General features: G+C 42.6%; 1 long non-coding RNA gene across 1 annotated transcript in view; it reads right to left on the reverse strand.

The window, feature by feature from the left end:
• Positions 1-284: 284 nt before the first annotated feature.
• The window catches only part of LOC123383970, a 77510-nt gene continuing 61233 nt past the window's right edge, over positions 285-16561 (reverse strand). Inside the window, exons 2-3 of the long non-coding RNA XR_006594435.1 lie at positions 860-981; positions 285-411 (exon numbers count right to left, since the gene is read on the reverse strand). This is a non-coding gene — a long non-coding RNA (uncharacterized LOC123383970). The remainder of the gene's footprint in view (positions 412-859; positions 982-16561) is intronic.

The following is a 16561-nucleotide window of genomic DNA, read 5'->3' on the forward strand; positions in this document are numbered from 1 at the left end:
AGTCTTGCTGTAATGTGGGGATGAACAGATGTCAGGATTTTCACATTCCAGCCTCAGCACTTAAAAGAAATGTGTGGCATTTGTTTCAAAGAATTAAGTAACAATAGCCAAATGCTTATGGGCCCATGAACATCTTAAAAAATGACTACGTTATCACATCAGCAAATGAGTCTGAGAAAACACACACTATTGTATTTTATAATCTCTGGGGCAGGAGAATGAGGTGAGAAGGTTGAGGGCGTTGACACTGGGTCCCCATGCTGCCCTTTCCCAAAGGGAACTTCATGGACTTCAGTCTTATTAGCCCCCCTGAAAAAAACTAGGGATTTCCTTGGAAAATACTTTGGGGGAATGGTTCATGTTTTATGTCCTTTTCGGAGATCCACAATGCACATTAACTTATAAAAGCCCCTGAAAAGGAAAGAAACCTATTAAACTTTGTTTAACCCGGTGGGTGTTTAGATTCTAGATTCTAGGACTCATGCGAGCATAGAAAACTCTTTTGCTCACAACTGCTGTTAACATCTCACAGGACCAATATTTCTTAGGCTATACCTAGGGAACTGCAATTTTAGTCTATTACATTTCTTTTCTCTCTTTAAAATAACTAGTTTCTTATCTGTAATTAGAAAAAGCTGTATTTTTCTGGGGTTTTTTTTCCTTCCAAAACCCAGCCTAATGTGAGTCCTTTCCACCCCAAGAACTAGCCTCTTCCCTTCTCCTGAGAGGTGTGCCTGTAACCAGGGCTGCCTAGAGGCCAATGGGACAGCCTGGCCAGGCACCAACACCTGCAGCCCCAGGGGTACTTCTAAGGCTTGCTCTCAATGTGTGGTCTCAGGCCAGACTGCAAAAATCTCACCTGGGAGCTTGCTAGAAATGCAGAATCCCAGGCCATATCACAGACCTATGGGAGCTTGGTGGAAAGAACACTGCAGTAAGTCAGAGCCCGCAAAGCCTGAAGCAGGGAGAAGACCCCTGGTCCTAGAAGAAAGAAGAGTGGAGGGAGTCAACCAGACAGTGGCATGGCCAGTGTGGCCACGTTAGGGAACTAGAGCCCAGGGTATAGCATGGCTCTGACTTTTTTGAGGGGAAGGGGGGGTCATGGCAGGGGTGGAGCTGGAGGAAGGCCAGAAAGATAACTTCAAATCTCTTCAAATGAGGGGATGCCTGGGTGGCTCATTCCATTAAGCGTCCAACATTGGCTCAGGTCACGATCTCACGGTTTGTGGGTTCCAGCCCCATGTTGGGCTCTGTGCTGACAGCGCGGAGCCTGCTTGGAATTCTCTCTCCCTCTTTCTCTCTGCTCCTCCCCGGCTAATGCTCAGTCTCTTGCTCTCTCTCTCTCGCTCTCTCTCTCTCTCTCTCAAAAACAAAACATTAAAAAAACCCTCTTCAGATGAATGAAAGAGGACTGGTCCAGGCGAGTGAGACCAACAGACAACAGGAGCCCTTGGGGGTACCAACAGCCCAGGCCTCATAGGTGAATCCTGCAAGCACATTTAAGCTGCTCTTCACCCGTGTGGAACCCAAGAACATCTGGGTGTCCATGACCCCAGTGTCCCAGATGAACAACTCAGCAGAAAAGAAAATACTGTGACTCCATGCAGAAGCGGAATCAGGCCTCGTTCTGAATTTCTTTCAAGCTGACTTAGTATTTAGTTGAAGGTTTTGTTATTCTTCAGCTCTCATACGCATGCACATACATACGTACTTTAAAAAAGAGAAGAACAAAATACCGAGACCTCATGTGTGTGAATATCACAGAATTATTTCTTAATCTCTCCATCTTCAGAAATTCACAAACCCTGGTGCTGACACTTACACACACATGCACATACACACATGGACACAAAACTTCTTATCTCCTGAAGATGACGGTACATATTAGCCTATTAAGGGCAACAACAAAAAGATCACAGAATTTATAGGGTTATGGTGTTCAGCACAACGATAATTCCAATCCCTGCCCTCAGAGGGCACAGCGTTTCATTCTATAGCTCAGAGGAGGAAGGTCTTCCTCCTATTGTGTCCCATAAATTTTGTTCCCATTGCTGGGCATCTGTGGCAGATGTTTCGAATGCTGAATGCAGGGCTGAAAACATCTCCCTGTAAAACATGGTTCAGTGTTTGATTCTGCCTATAAAAGTAAGGACATGGATAATTTCACCTCCCATGCCTTTCCTCTTTACTGATAAGGCAGAATAATTGAAATGTCCATCTGTTATCCAAAAATCTCGGTGTGCCGTGAGACGTGAAGTTTCCAGGCTGAGTTATGGGTTAGCCTGGTGCCATCCCTGTTTCCTGAGACCCAGGGAGTTAGGGAATATAGTCAAGGTCACAGCCCTAATTAGAAACTGCTGCCCAGACTCACAGGTCCTCAGCGTACCCCCATGGTGCACTAGCCTTGCTTGGAGAAATAAAAGGCACAGCCAGCAGGCTCTTGGAACGATGACATCCACACATGAAAGGGCCTCACATGTGATCTACAAATCTAACCACAGATGGGAAAACCTGACGCTTTAAGAAAGCCTCTTGACCTATTTTTTCAAACATTTCAGATTTTGGCAAAAAAAAACGTTTGTGATTTGAAATTGCAATTTTTACCCTTAATTTAAACCCTTGTGTATTTTCAAGAGAAATTTAAGTAAAAAAACATGTCTTTCTAGTTAAATGGAAGCCTTTGCTATATACAAACAGGGAAGGGGAAAGTACTGAGGCTGCTACTGGCTGGTTCCCAGCTAGATTCTGGAAAAGCTGTTGGAGAGGTGGATTGTCTACAGAGGAGGAGGTGGGTGGGGGTGTTAGAAGAGTAGGAAAAGGGATGGGAATGTTGCCCAGGGGAATGCTAAAAGGAGGCAAATAAAAAGAGTGCTGAGCAGTGGGGAGGTTGGGCTGAGCTAGGGACCTCACATGTTTAACAGCACCCACGAGGGTGGCAGGGCCGTGTCACCTCATTGCAGGCCACGGGACAGGAGTGGGGAGAGTCCTGGCTGTGGGGATGCGTGTTGACAATTCTTCCCAGTTCCTTCTCCTGTAAGACAACGGGCCCCTTGAAGTCAGGAATTACACTGTATTGATCTTGTATCCCCCGGGGCCTCACATAATGCTTAGCACATACCCGATGCTAGAAAAATGCTTACAAAGTATATGATAAATATAAATGAGAAAAAGAATGCATTTCCAACCCAAACCACCCTAAACTCACAGGCCTAGACAAAGACTTTAATGACGAGGGTTACTTGTGAATATTCACAGGCTACCTCCCGAGGTGGTAAAACAATTGTTTGACTTGGTAAAAATACGATAAAATAAAATCTACTGGTTGATGTAGTATAGAAACAATATATAAAAATAAATATAAAAAATTAGTCAAACTCTGTTCAATTCAGTCTAGGTGGATTAGTTCCAGCAGCTGATCCAGTAGCTCTGAGTAGATTAAGCAGAAGACCCTCCTTCCCCTGCCCCCCCACCCCCGCCCCGTCACTTGCTCTCCCTTCTGACCACTGTTAGATTCCCTTCTCTTTGCTGCTTTTTAAGTGTCTAAAAACACTAAATTGTGCTACATGGGCTGACTTTTTACTCTGAATCTCACAGGTGGCTAATTCCTTTGTACTTGAAGCCTGGGGGAGGGGGCGTGGGACAGCTCCTACCTGGGTTTGGGGGCCCCGGCCTCAGGGCAGCAGCCCCCACTCAAAACCAAACTTTGGATCTGGAGTAGTACGCGGCTTTCCCCCCTCCCTAGAATCTGGCAAACTGGTCCACGAGCGCATATCGCTTCGAATCAAAGCAGGGTAGAGCAAGAAGAGATGTGAGGGATTTCCTCATTTTGTAAGGGAGCTAATCACAGCTAATCACAGCCTAGTGGATGCTGTGTGATTTGCTTAAGCCCATGCAGCTGGCTGGATAGAGATGACCCTCAGAATCCCGCCTTCCAAGTTCGCTTCCCTTTGCATGGACGTCACCGTTGCGGGCATTGGAGGCAGGGTAGGTCAATGCCGGCGCCAGGCTCAAGGGCATATCGAATGGGGGAATTGAGAATTACGTTAAACAGACTTAGTCTCATATACATCCCATCAGCTCAAGACCGTCCCTGTTGCAGATATTAGTGCTATTTGTAAAATATTTTCAGGTCTTCTCTTTTTTTTGGTATGTGGTAGGGTGACTTTAGGCACCCCCTTTTTGCTGAGTGGGGTGAGTAGGGTCGTATAAATAGCCCTAGTCAATAGGTTACAAGTAGAAATGACGTATATCACTTCTATACCACGGCATCTAATTGCTGGTATGGGACCCGTGAGAGTTTCTCTCTCTTTTCTTCTGGCATGGCAACCAGCAATGTTGGAGATGGTGCTTGCTCCGGCAGTTTGGGTTCCTGAGTGATTCTGATGAGCAGAACCCACCTCTATATAAACCCAGGATACAGCAGGAATGAGTGTGAAATAAGCTGCTAAGATTTGGAGGTTATTCATTATTGCAGCAAAGCCTAACATATCCTGGTTGATTGAACCTCCAGTATCATTCCCAAGGCAATCAACTCTTACTTAACATCTCTCTTCACCTTGCACTATACTAAATTTCCCTTCTATGTACTTTTGTCCCATTAGGGCAGTCCTTTAAGTGTCCTTTTGCTTTTTCTTTTTTTCCTACCAGATTTCACCAGCAGCAGAGGAAGAGGAGCTGTGATACTGTGTGCTCCCACCATCCCTCTAGTGGCTTCTTTTTAACAAAAACTGAAAATATTGGAAAAATCCCATTCTGATTTCACCTTGGAGCCCCAAGGATAAAACAGAAGTATGGCATGCATTCAGAAAAAAGCAAAGATAATTTACAATATAAATTAGCAAATAGGACACTGGTGGAAAATAATTAGGGCTTTCATAATTATTTTGAAAAAAAATAGATGCAGAGTGATAGTGACTATCATACTGTGCAGAACTGCATTAGTTTTTTTTATTAGTTTGTTGAAGATAATGCATGGTTTAAAGCTATTTCTTCAATTCATGATAGACTATATTCCACCCCAACTTTTGATTAAAACTATTGATTGGCCATCTGTACCTTATAATTTAAAATGTTCCTTTCTCTGTGAAAGAAATGTCAATGGGCCTTCATAGCAACACTCCTCCAACTGGTTGTCTTTACTTTCTATTTTTACTTCCTCCCTTCATATTTTTCTTGAACTTACTGCGATCAGGCTTCTTACCCCATCACTGCAGTGAACCCGCTCTTCCAAAGACCCCCACATTGGCCAGTCCAGTGGTCAAATCCTGGTCGCTATCTTATCTGAACCACCAGAAGTTTTTGACACAGATGTTCATTCCTTCTGTCTCAGAACACTCTTCACCTTGCCTTTGGAACACTACCTTTTCCTTCTCTGGTTGGCTCTGCCTTCACTCTTGATTCTACTGGCTTGTCCTTTCCAGTCTTCTCAGCTACACCCTCTTCATATGCCTAACTTGTAGGAACTCTAAGTGGCTGCGGGCCCACAAGTTCAGACCTCAATTTGCTCTCACTCATAAGTAAGTTCATATAGTGCCATGGCTCAAAATAAGCATCTTCTGCTACTAATAAGCAAATTGCTTTGTCTAATCCTAACTTATCTACTGAATCCCAGACTGCCTACCCCGCATCTTTTCTTAGGTGTCTAACAAGCATCTCAAACTCAGTAATACAAAACCAAACTCTTGATCTGCATCCCCCAATAACAATCCCAACCAGATCATAACCACAGCCACAACAACATAAACCTTAGACATTCCTTCCATAGTCTTCCTATCTGAATATATGGGAACTCCATTCTTCCAGGTGCTCAGACCCAAAATCTTGTGATTATCCTGGACTCCAATCCTTTTCCATACCACATCCAATCCATTGGGAGGTCCTGTTGCTCAACCTCTAAAATATATCCATGGGGCACCTGGGTGGCTCAGTCAGTTAAGCATCCAACTCCTGATCTTGGCTCAGGTCACGATCCCATGGTCATGAGACTGAGCCCCACCATTGGACACTTCTGCACTGATATCTCAGAGACTGCTTGGGATTCTCTAGCTCTCTGTGTCTCTCTGTCCCTCCCTGGCTCATGCTCTGCCTCTCTCAAAATAAATAAATAAACATTAAAAAATAAATAAAAGACATCCAGCATCTAACCACTTCTTTCTTCCTTCACAATCTCCATCACTTTATAATCCTTACCATGGTCTTTTGCCTGGATTATTTCAAGTCTCCAAAATGGTCTCCCTGCTCTTGTCCTTGCTCCCCCAAATCCATGTCCCATAACAGAAGTCAGTGACCCTTGTCACACACAAGACAGATTCCACCAATCCCTTTTCAAAACACTCTTCATGTTTCTGGTCTCACACAGAATAAAATTCAAAGTCTTTATCATGCTCTGTAAGGATGTATACGACCTGGCCCTTTGGCTGCCTCTCTGATATCATTCCCTACCACTCTTCCCCACATCACATGGCTCCAGTGACCTGGGCCCTCTTCCTGTTCTTGGACAAGCCAAACACTCTTCCTGGTCAGAGTCTTTTGCACCTGCTATCTCTTCTGCCTGGAGTGCTCTTCTCCCAGAGAGATGTGGGGTAATCTCCCCACTTCCTCAGGTCTCCTCTGCATGAAGGAAGAGGACTTCCATGACTACAGCATGGAAAATAGGAATCCCATCCCCTTTCCTTAACTAGCATCTACAATTACCTGACATATGACATATTTGTTTTCTGTCTCCTCTCACTCAGATGAAAGGTTTATCTTCTCATTTTCTTACCTTTAATTAAAGCCTATTCTTGAATAAGCTTACTAATACCATACTCAAAATGCTCAATCATGGCACCATGCACTACAATCGGTCCCATCTGGCTCACCCCCCACACTGGGTGTCAGGGCTTGGGACACAGTCCACATTGTCACACAGTAAGGGATGAATGATATGCTTTATTGCTGAAAGGGGAAACTCACCTGAGCCAAGAATGAAAAAGAAAGGAAGGCTTAGATCCCGCTGGTCTTTCCCTTCACCCCCCAGAGAGGCCTGCTGGGGCCAGGCCGCCCACTGATTGCCTTGTACTGTGGATCTGCTTTGCTGCAGTGGGATGCTATTTTATTTGTTATTTTATATGGAAGACCCGGAAAACTATCAGGGATAGAGTTTAGATCCTATATATATTTGGTGAATGAATGAACAAATGCTGAATATTATATTTTAAGCCTTTGTATTCTGATATTGATCCCTTTTTTAATTTGTATTTCTTTCTTAGCAGTTTTGAAAGCCATTATTGGTTATTACATTTTTCTTGTTGTAAAATATTTTACCTTCCATGCTAGCCAAGATGGTACTTCCCATTCCCAAGAACTTTCTTGTATTGCCTTTCAAGGACTGGCTCACTTCTCATTGGCATCTCCTTTGCAGATATTTGATGCTCAGATTTTCCCACTCTAATGTTCCATCTGCTCTCTATCTTTCAAACGTTTGGTATTATCCCTTGTCTTCTCTTGCCTCTTCTTCTGTTCTCTTGGTAATTTTATATTATTTGTATTCCTTTAGTCTCATTTTAGTGACATTTTGGTAGTAATATAAATAGCACAAAATAAATATAGCAAATAAGTAACATGATCTTTTTATCTGTCATGAGTTACAAATATCATTTCCCAGATTATAATTTGTATTTTGCTTTCTTTCTCGTGATCTTTAATATACAAATGTGTGAAAGTGGTAAACAGCCAAGGTTTTTTTCTAAACTTTTTTAGGAAGTTCCTTTTCTTCATCTTAAAAAATTCCTTGTCTCCAATTAGGTAGGTGTCATGACAGAGAGGACCGTGATCATCTCTTCCGTCTCTGTTAAGAAATGAATGAGGGGGGTGCCTGGGTGGCTCAGTCAGTTAAGCATTGAACTTCAGCTCAGGTCATGATCTCATGGTCCCTGGGTTGGAGCCCTGCGTCAGGCTCTGTGCTGACAGCTCAGAGCCTGGAGCCTGCTTGGGATTCTGCGTCTCCCTCTCTCTCTTCCCTTCCCCCGCTCACACACTGTCTCTCTCTCTCTCAAAATTAAATAAACACAAATATTTTTTAAATAAATGAATGATGAAATGATCTGATATATTTAGAGGATGCATTTACAGTGGATATGGGAATAGAATTTATTTTAAGAATTTGTTAAGCTCCTTTCTAGGAGATTAAAAAAAATAAACAATCAAACTTCCAATAATCTGGGATGGCCTAGTGCCACACTCATAAAAACAACCATGCGTACCTTTCCACAAGCTTGCCGGTTACATTTAGTGGTGCTCTCACACACATCATCACATTTCATTCCCAGGAGTCTTGAGATGTCAGGCACCGCAGTAGACCTGACTCCCTCAGAGGATTTTTCTAGCCCAATTTTTCCCTGGTTTAGTCATTAGGTTTGCAAAAGTCCCATTTCTAACTATCTTACCAAATTTGGCTGACTTATAAAGAAGACAAGGGAGGAAACAGAAAACACACAGAAAGATCTTTGAATACACTTTGAATTGCGCCTCACCTGCTAGTAACACAAAAGTGAGAAGGAGCAGAATTTAATTTTCTGGTCTGCTTGTTCCAGCATGCTTCCTTGGGTTTGTCATCAGCTCCGAGGGGACACAGAGTATATATAACAGATATTTTAATTCAAGGGACTGTATCCATGCCATTCCATTCTCCTTATAAAACTGTCTGCTGTAGGGGCGCCTGGGTGGCGCAGTCGGTTGGGCGTCCGACTTCAGCCAGGTCACGATCTCGCGGTCCGGGAGTTCGAGCCCCGCGTCGGGCTCTGGGCTGATGGCTCAGAGCCTGGAGCCTGTTTCCGGTTCTGTGTCTCCCTCTCTCTCTGCCCCTCCCCCGTTCATACTCTGTCTCTCTCTGTCCCAAAAAATAAATAAACGTTGAAAAAAAAATTAAAAAAAAAACAAAAAACTGTCTGCTGTAAAGTTGTGTCTAATGTGAAACAGTTCTAACTTGCTAACTAAACCGCGTATTAATTCCTCTTAATGTGGAACCACGGTAGCATATTCACCCAGTTACTGTAACACATGAAAACCCAGAAGCATGACTCAAGCCTGAGGTGACTACGCCTAGACCTGAACATGCAACACAAATTTAAAAAGAGTGGTTCTCTGTTCAAGCTGGGGCCCAAATAATCATCCACACATAACAGCTGCTCCATCATTCTCCAAACTTACCAACACAGAGAGCTCCTTTATTTAGTTTACATATCTATAAACGTTACCCTATGAAGAAAGACTTTCTTGATTTTTGTTAATTGGAAACCTCACTAAAGATCTGTGTAGTTAAATGCTAAAGAAGACTCGCCACCCCTACCAACTGAAAATTACTCGAGAGGTTAAGACTTCAGTTCAATGTTAGTACATTTCCACTATCAGAAATGTCATCTGTTGTAACAAATTCCTTCAATCACCAAAAACGTAACATAAAGCCAGCTAGTGTCCTGAGAGTCTGGTTGATTATATAGGGACTTTCCAAGAGAAAATATTCGTTGTAATGGATTATAGCTTGGTCTCCTACAATTAGAATGATGAGGGTCTTCCATATTGGAAGTGATATTTCAGAATTTGTGTCCCATTAATGTATTGTTACCAAGTGTCAAAATAAAGAGTCACCAGCTGATTGTCGATATCTACTGTTTGTGTGATTTGTCTTAAGTGGTATGGGTCTGAGCATTCCCATGTATATATGTTTATTCCTAGTTCCTTTCACTGATGCCTTTAATTGGACACGCTCATGGAAGAAAGAGTAAAACTTCTTAACTTCATCTTCACCACTTCCTCGGTTTGTCTTCCCCTACAGCCCCGGGGAACTTTTACTCAAGCCAGCAGTAGATTCTTCTTCACTTTCACATTCATGGTAAACCCTTGAGTTATTTCCTCATCAAAACCATATATATGGAAACTTCATATACCAATTATATTGTAAAGTTTATTTTCTTTTGTCTGGGATTATAGCAACCCTAGTGGTAACACACATTATCTCTCACTGGTCAATAGCACGTTTATGAATAAACGTGGGGACAATGTTCTTAATTAACAAAAGGAGAGTAAATGGTGAAGTCTTTTAAATCAAAGGTCCATGGAGGGGAAAAACAGTGAAAGCAACCCGTGGTGTCAAACAGAATCACTGTTTCAAAGAAAAGACGATCCCCAAAAGAAAAGATTGTAGGTTTTAAATGTCTCAGGTTGCAAACGGGGACTTCATTTCATTAGCATCTTCCTAGTTAGTAGATTCCCTTCTTCGACGAATAGTCTCCTCATTCACCTGGTCACCAGAACGGGAAGACTTCAGTCTACATTCCCTACAGACTGTACGTTCAATTGGTTGCCAAGACTTAGAACCTCCAACTTTGAGCTTCTTCTTTTCCCATCTGTTTCCTTCTTTCCTTTGCCCTGGCCCCGGAACGATTTCCTGTCCCAAAGCCTGGAAAAGTGCCTCCATGTTATATTTTTAGCTAAATTTATTTACTAATTACTTACTCTCAAGGAACAACCCCAAATCGGCCATTTCTCCTCCTGGGATAAAATGAATGCTACCTTTCAATTAACATATTTTTTTACCTAAAGGACACTGGTACATTTAAACCAGTGCTTCTCAAATTTTGATGTTCATAAAAATCACCTACAAATCGTGTGAAACTAGAGGTTCTGATTGGGTAGGTCTTGGGGGAGGGTCTGAGATTCTGCTTTGAGAACAATGCCCCACGTGATGCTAGTAATGCTTTTTGGGAACCACACTTTGAGCAAGGAGATTCTAAGGTGCCCCATGGTCATCTCAACAATACCAATAATGTCCTGCATGGCCAAGTTCTTCCCTGTTTTGTTTTGTTTTCACTTTGCCTGCTTTCTAAGGGTCATTCTGGATGTTTGTTCTATAACTCAATAGCAGAATTGATAAAACTACATTAAAACAAGAAGGGAGACATAGTGTCTGGCTGCTTTGGGCATTCCTGTTAGCAAGAATTGCAGTCTTTCAGGGGTCTTAATTTTTAATAGCTATGCTATCAGATTCTCAGTCTTGGCATTAGGGCTAGGTGTTACAGCTTCCCATAAAGCGTTCTGATTTATAGACTCGCTGCTCCTCACCATAAAATGAGGAAAAATCATAAATTTGAAAAAAAAAAATGGTCCGCGGTCTAATGAGATTTCAAGCTATTTGTTATTTAATGAGCATTTACTACCATGAAAATCAGAATAACTGCAATTTGCAAAATGCACTTAACGTTCTGGAAACATCAGCAACTGAAAAGCAGGTTACATGATATAATGAGTGTAGTTGCCTTTCTCTGGACCTGTTTGTTTCCTTGCCCTCTCTGGCCTGTTTCTGGCTCCACTCACCCTTTCCACCAGTTTACCAGATGATTCATCAACTTGCTGGCGTTCCCAGTTACCATCTGTGTCCAACATCCCAGTAAAATCTAATAAGCTCTCTAATATCCCACATCCCCCATGAGCTATATCCTTGTATTCGTATCCACCGGGACTTGATAGCCATAACAATGACCTCAAGGGAAAGGACACTACCACTAGCTGAACACCTACTATGTGCCAAGTTCTGCTCTAGTTGCATAAACTAAACCATCTCCTTTAATCCCGAAGCATCAAAGATCCTAAAAAGTCCTTTTTACAGAAAGATTATATTATATTCAGTTTATTATCATTAAGAATAAATATATCTTCTTTCTTCAATTTTTCAAATTATTGTTGAATTTTGTTTAACATAATGCATACATATGGTATTAACTCAAAAGATATAAAAAGGAACAGAGTGAAAAATGAGTCTTTCTCCTCCCCATCACTTTCATCGAATCTCTACCTAAAGGCAGTTTTGTGTCCTTTCAGAAGTAGTCTGTCAAGCATGGACTGTTAAGCAATGAGCTAGTAATAGTCCATTAAGCAATCTCAGATTTCTTTAAAAACTTATAACCTGTTTTGAAATATGTGTCTAATTACTAATAATACCTTATTATATATACAGTTTACAACTTAGAAATATGTTCTCATGACCCTTGTGACATTTGATTTTCCTGACAACACTATGAGATGGGCAGGACAGACATTCCTGTTAACATTTTACACATGAAGAAACCTAGGCTCACAGAGGTGAAATGATCTCTCCGTGTATATATAGTTAGCAGAAGACCCACTTCTAGAACAATTAGCCTAATGCTCTGTGAGATCATGGAAAGGGTAACTCAAGGATCATAGGTCAAAAACTAGTGGCCCTTCTTGACCAGTCAAAATACTCTTTATCATGTGAGTTCTCAGAGAATTTACTATTTAAAATGGCAGAAACGTGGCATTATTTCACATAAATAATTTATCATATAAAAATTTAATATTCTGGCTTTGCAGTTGCAATCATTAAGCTGTAACCAAACATTTTAACTCAACAAGTGTCTAAGTTCCTGTTAATGGAGATGCATAGCCTTTCCCCTGCGATATCTGTTGATGATCAGAATTTAGAATTAGGAAGGGCTGGGTAATTTATGAAGTCTGGTCTACTAAACAAAAAAGAGCAAGCCAAAAGCGATATAATTCTTTATTATAACTGACTGATGAACTTTGGAAATGCTAGGCAGATCCACAACTTTAATGCCACTCTCATGTAGTAACAAATACTTTGGGTTTGAGCTCTTAAAAGTCCAGTTCATTCTAATACAGAAATTTCAATTGCTCACTCAAGTCAAAGTTTCCTCTATCTCCCAGCTTGGACCTGCCTCAGACACAGACCTGCAGGGAGGAAACAGAATCTGTGTAGGCTCATGTCTCCCCACCTTGCTTGCTACTACTCTCCTTGGTTTCTCTCACTGCCTTTGCATCCCACAGCATCGGAACAGCACTAGGGAGGAAAGGCACGGTTGGAATCTGAGAGAGTTTTCTGGGCGTGGAGTTGTCTGAAGGCTGATGCTTTCTCACATCAAGTGCCCTCAGAGTTTCTCAGAAATACCTCCACTGGGCACTGGGGAATTCCCACTGTGGTTTCCCAGCACAGGCGTCTCCTGCAGGTGGCGACCACCACTTCCTCTGAGCCCCTGGCTTCTGGTCATCCACTTCGAGCCTTGTTCCGCCAGGGCGCTACCTGTGGCTCCTGGTGCTCCTCTTGGGTGAAACCCCATTCAAAGCTAACCAAGTCCAGATTGCTTCCCTGGTGTCCTCACAGGAAGCAAGCTGTATCATCAGTGGAAATGCAACTTGCTCTAGCTCTCCTCCCCTTTGTCACTCAGCTGCCACGGACTGCTCTGTCTAGCTTCTCATCCTCTGGCTTTTTCAGGCACCAATCTCTGTGTGGTAGGCTGAATAAGGGCCTTCCCAGAGATGTCCACACTCTAATCCCTAGGACCTATGAGTAGTTGATATTATATGGCAAAAGGGCTTTGCAGATGTGATTAAAGTTATAGATTTTGAGATGAGGAGATTATCCTGGATTATTAGGGTGAGCTCAGTATAATGACATGAGCCTTTAAAAACAGAAGGGATCGGGATCCAGGAGAAGATGGTGGTGTAGGAGGACACTGGGCTCACCGTGTCCTGCTGATCGCTTAGATTCCACCCACATCTGCCTAAATAACCAAAAGACTGGTTAAAGACTGCCTAAATAACCTCTTTGCCAGAAGACTAGCAGAACAGAGTCTCCAGAGCCAAGCATAGAGAAGAGGCCCACAGAAGAGGGTAGGAAGGGCAGAGAGGCTGTGCGCACTACACGGCACTGACAGGGCAGAGGGGCAGCCCGCCGGCCAAGCAGAGCCCCTGAGTCTGGCTTGCAAAAGCAGAGGGGCCGGACAGAGTGTGTTCTGACAGCCAGCGGGACTTAACATCTGCAATGTTATAAAGTCAACAGCTCTGCTCCGAGAGCGGGAGGGCGAGAGGACGCCGGGATGGAGAGTTGTTGAGCCCCAGAGGACAGAGCTCAGCTTGGCAGGGAACAAAGGCCCTGGCCAGCACCAGCTCCCTCTCCCATCCCCCAGCCAAAATCCCAAAGGGAACCAGTTCCCGCCACCGAACTTGCTTGCACCACGCAAACACCCAATGCTGTGCTTCTGCGGATCCATCCCTCTGACAGCTCTGCCTCCCTCCCGGTGCCGCAGGGTCCCTCCCGAAGTGGACCACCAAAGGCAAAGCGAGCTGAGCCTGCCCCTCCCAGCCCTGTGCACATTGCGGATCCACCCTGGCTAATAAGCCAGATCCCATTGAAGCAGTACCACAAGACTGGCAGTGCGCAAGTAGCCCAGACAGAGGCCACACCACTCCACAGTGAGTCCTGCCCCTGGGAGAGGGGAAGATAAGGTACACACCAGTCTGACTCTGGCCCCAGCAGTGGGCTAGGGGCAGACATCAGGTCTGACTGCAGCCCCGCCCACCAACGCAAGTTACTCCAGACAGCACAGAGGAAGTGCCCTGCAGTTCCCCGCCACTCCAGGGACTATCCAAAATGATGAAACGGAAGAATTATCCTCAAAAGAAACCCCAGGAAGTAGCGTCAGCTAACGAATTGATCAAAAACGATTTAAGCAATATAACAGAACATAAATTTAAAATAATAGTCATAAAATTAATCGCTGGGCTTAAAAAAAGTATAGAGCACAGCAGAGAATCTATTGCTACAGAGATCAAGGGACTAAGAAACAGTCATGAGGAGCTAAAAAATGCTATAAATGAGGTGCAAAATAAAATGGAGGTGACCACAGCTCGGATTGAAGAGGCAGAGGAGAGAATAGGTGAATTAGAAGATAAAATTATGGCAAAAGGGGAGGCTGAGAAAAGAGAGATAAGAAAAATCCAGGAGTATGAGGGGAGAATTAGAGAACTAAGTAATGCAATGAAACAGAACAATATCCGTATAATAGGAATTCTGAAGAGGAAGAGAGAGAGAAAGGGGCTGAAGGTGTACTTGAACAAATCATAGCTGAGAAGTTCCCTGATCTGGGGAAGGAAAAAGGCATTGAAATCCAAGAGGCATAGAGAACTCCCTTCAGACATAACTTGAATCGATCTTCTGCATGACGTATCATAGTGAAACTGGCAAAATACAAGGATAAAGAGAAAATTCTGAAAGCAGCTAGGGATAAACATGCTGTAACATATAAAGGGAGACCGATAAGACTAGTGATGGATATATCTACTGAAACTTGGCAGGCCAGAAAGGAAGGGCAGGAAATCTTCAATGTGATGAACAGAAAAAATATGCAGCCAAGAATCCTTTATCCAGCAAGTCTGTCATTCAGGAAGGAAGGAGAGATAAAGGTCTTCCCAAACAAACAAAAACTGAAGGAATTCATCACCACTAAACCAGCCCTACAAGAGATCCTAAGGGGGACTCTGTGAGTGAAAGGTTGCAAGGACCACAAAGTACCAGAGACATCACTACAAGCATGAAACCTACAGACATCACAATGACTCTAAACCCATATCTTTGTGTAATAACACTGAATGTAAATGGACTAAATGCTCCAACCAAAAGACATAGGGTATCAGAATGGATTAAAAAACAAGACCCATCTATTTGCTGTCTACAAGAGACTCATTTTAGACCTGAGGACACCTTCAGATTGAAAGTGAGGAGATGGAGAACTATCTATCATGCTACTGGAAGTCAAAAGAAAGCTGGAGTAGCCATACTTATATCAGACAAACTAGACTTTAAATTAAAGGCTGTAACAAGAGATGAAGAAGGGCATTATATAATAATTACAGGGTCTATCCATCAGGAAGAGCTAACAATTATAAATGTCTATGCACCAAATACAGGAGTCCCCAAATATATAAAACAATTAATCACAAACATAAGCAGCCTTACTGATAAGAATGTGGTAATTGCAGGGGACTTTAATACTCCACTTACAACAATCGATAGATCATCTAGACACAGGATCAATAAAGAAACAAGGACCCTGAATGATACATTGGATCAGATGGACTTGACAGATATATTTAGAACTCTGCATCCCAAAGCAACAGAATATACTTTCTTCTCGAGTGCACATGGAACATTCTCCAAGATAGATCACATACTGGGTCACAAAACAGCCCTTCATAAGTATTCAAGAATTGAGATCATACCATGCATACTTTCAGACCATAATGCTATGAAGCTTGAAATCAACCACAGGAAAAAGCCTGGAAAACCTCCAAAAGCATGGAGGTTAAAGAACACCCTACTAAAGAATGAGTGAGTCAACCAGGCAATTAGAGAAGAAATTAAAAAATATATGGAAACAAATGAAAATGAAAATACAACAATCCAAATGCTTTGGGATGCAGCAAAGGCAGTCCTGAGAGGAAAATGCATTGCAATCCAGGCCTATCTCAAGAAACAAGAAAAATCTCAAATACAAAATCTAACAGCACATCTAAAGGAAATAGAAGCAGAACAGCAAAGACACCCCAAACCCAGCATAAAAAGAGAAATAATAAAGATCAGAGCAGAAATAAATAATATAGAATCTAAAAAAAAAACAAAACTGTAGAGCAGATCAATGAAACCAAGAGTTGATTTTTTGAAAAACTAATCAAAATTGATAAACCTCTAGCCAGGCTTCTCAAAAAG

This window comes from Felis catus, chromosome A1 (genome assembly GCF_018350175.1).
Source record: "Felis catus isolate Fca126 chromosome A1, F.catus_Fca126_mat1.0, whole genome shotgun sequence".
Classification (NCBI taxonomy): Eukaryota; Metazoa; Chordata; class Mammalia; order Carnivora; family Felidae; genus Felis; species Felis catus.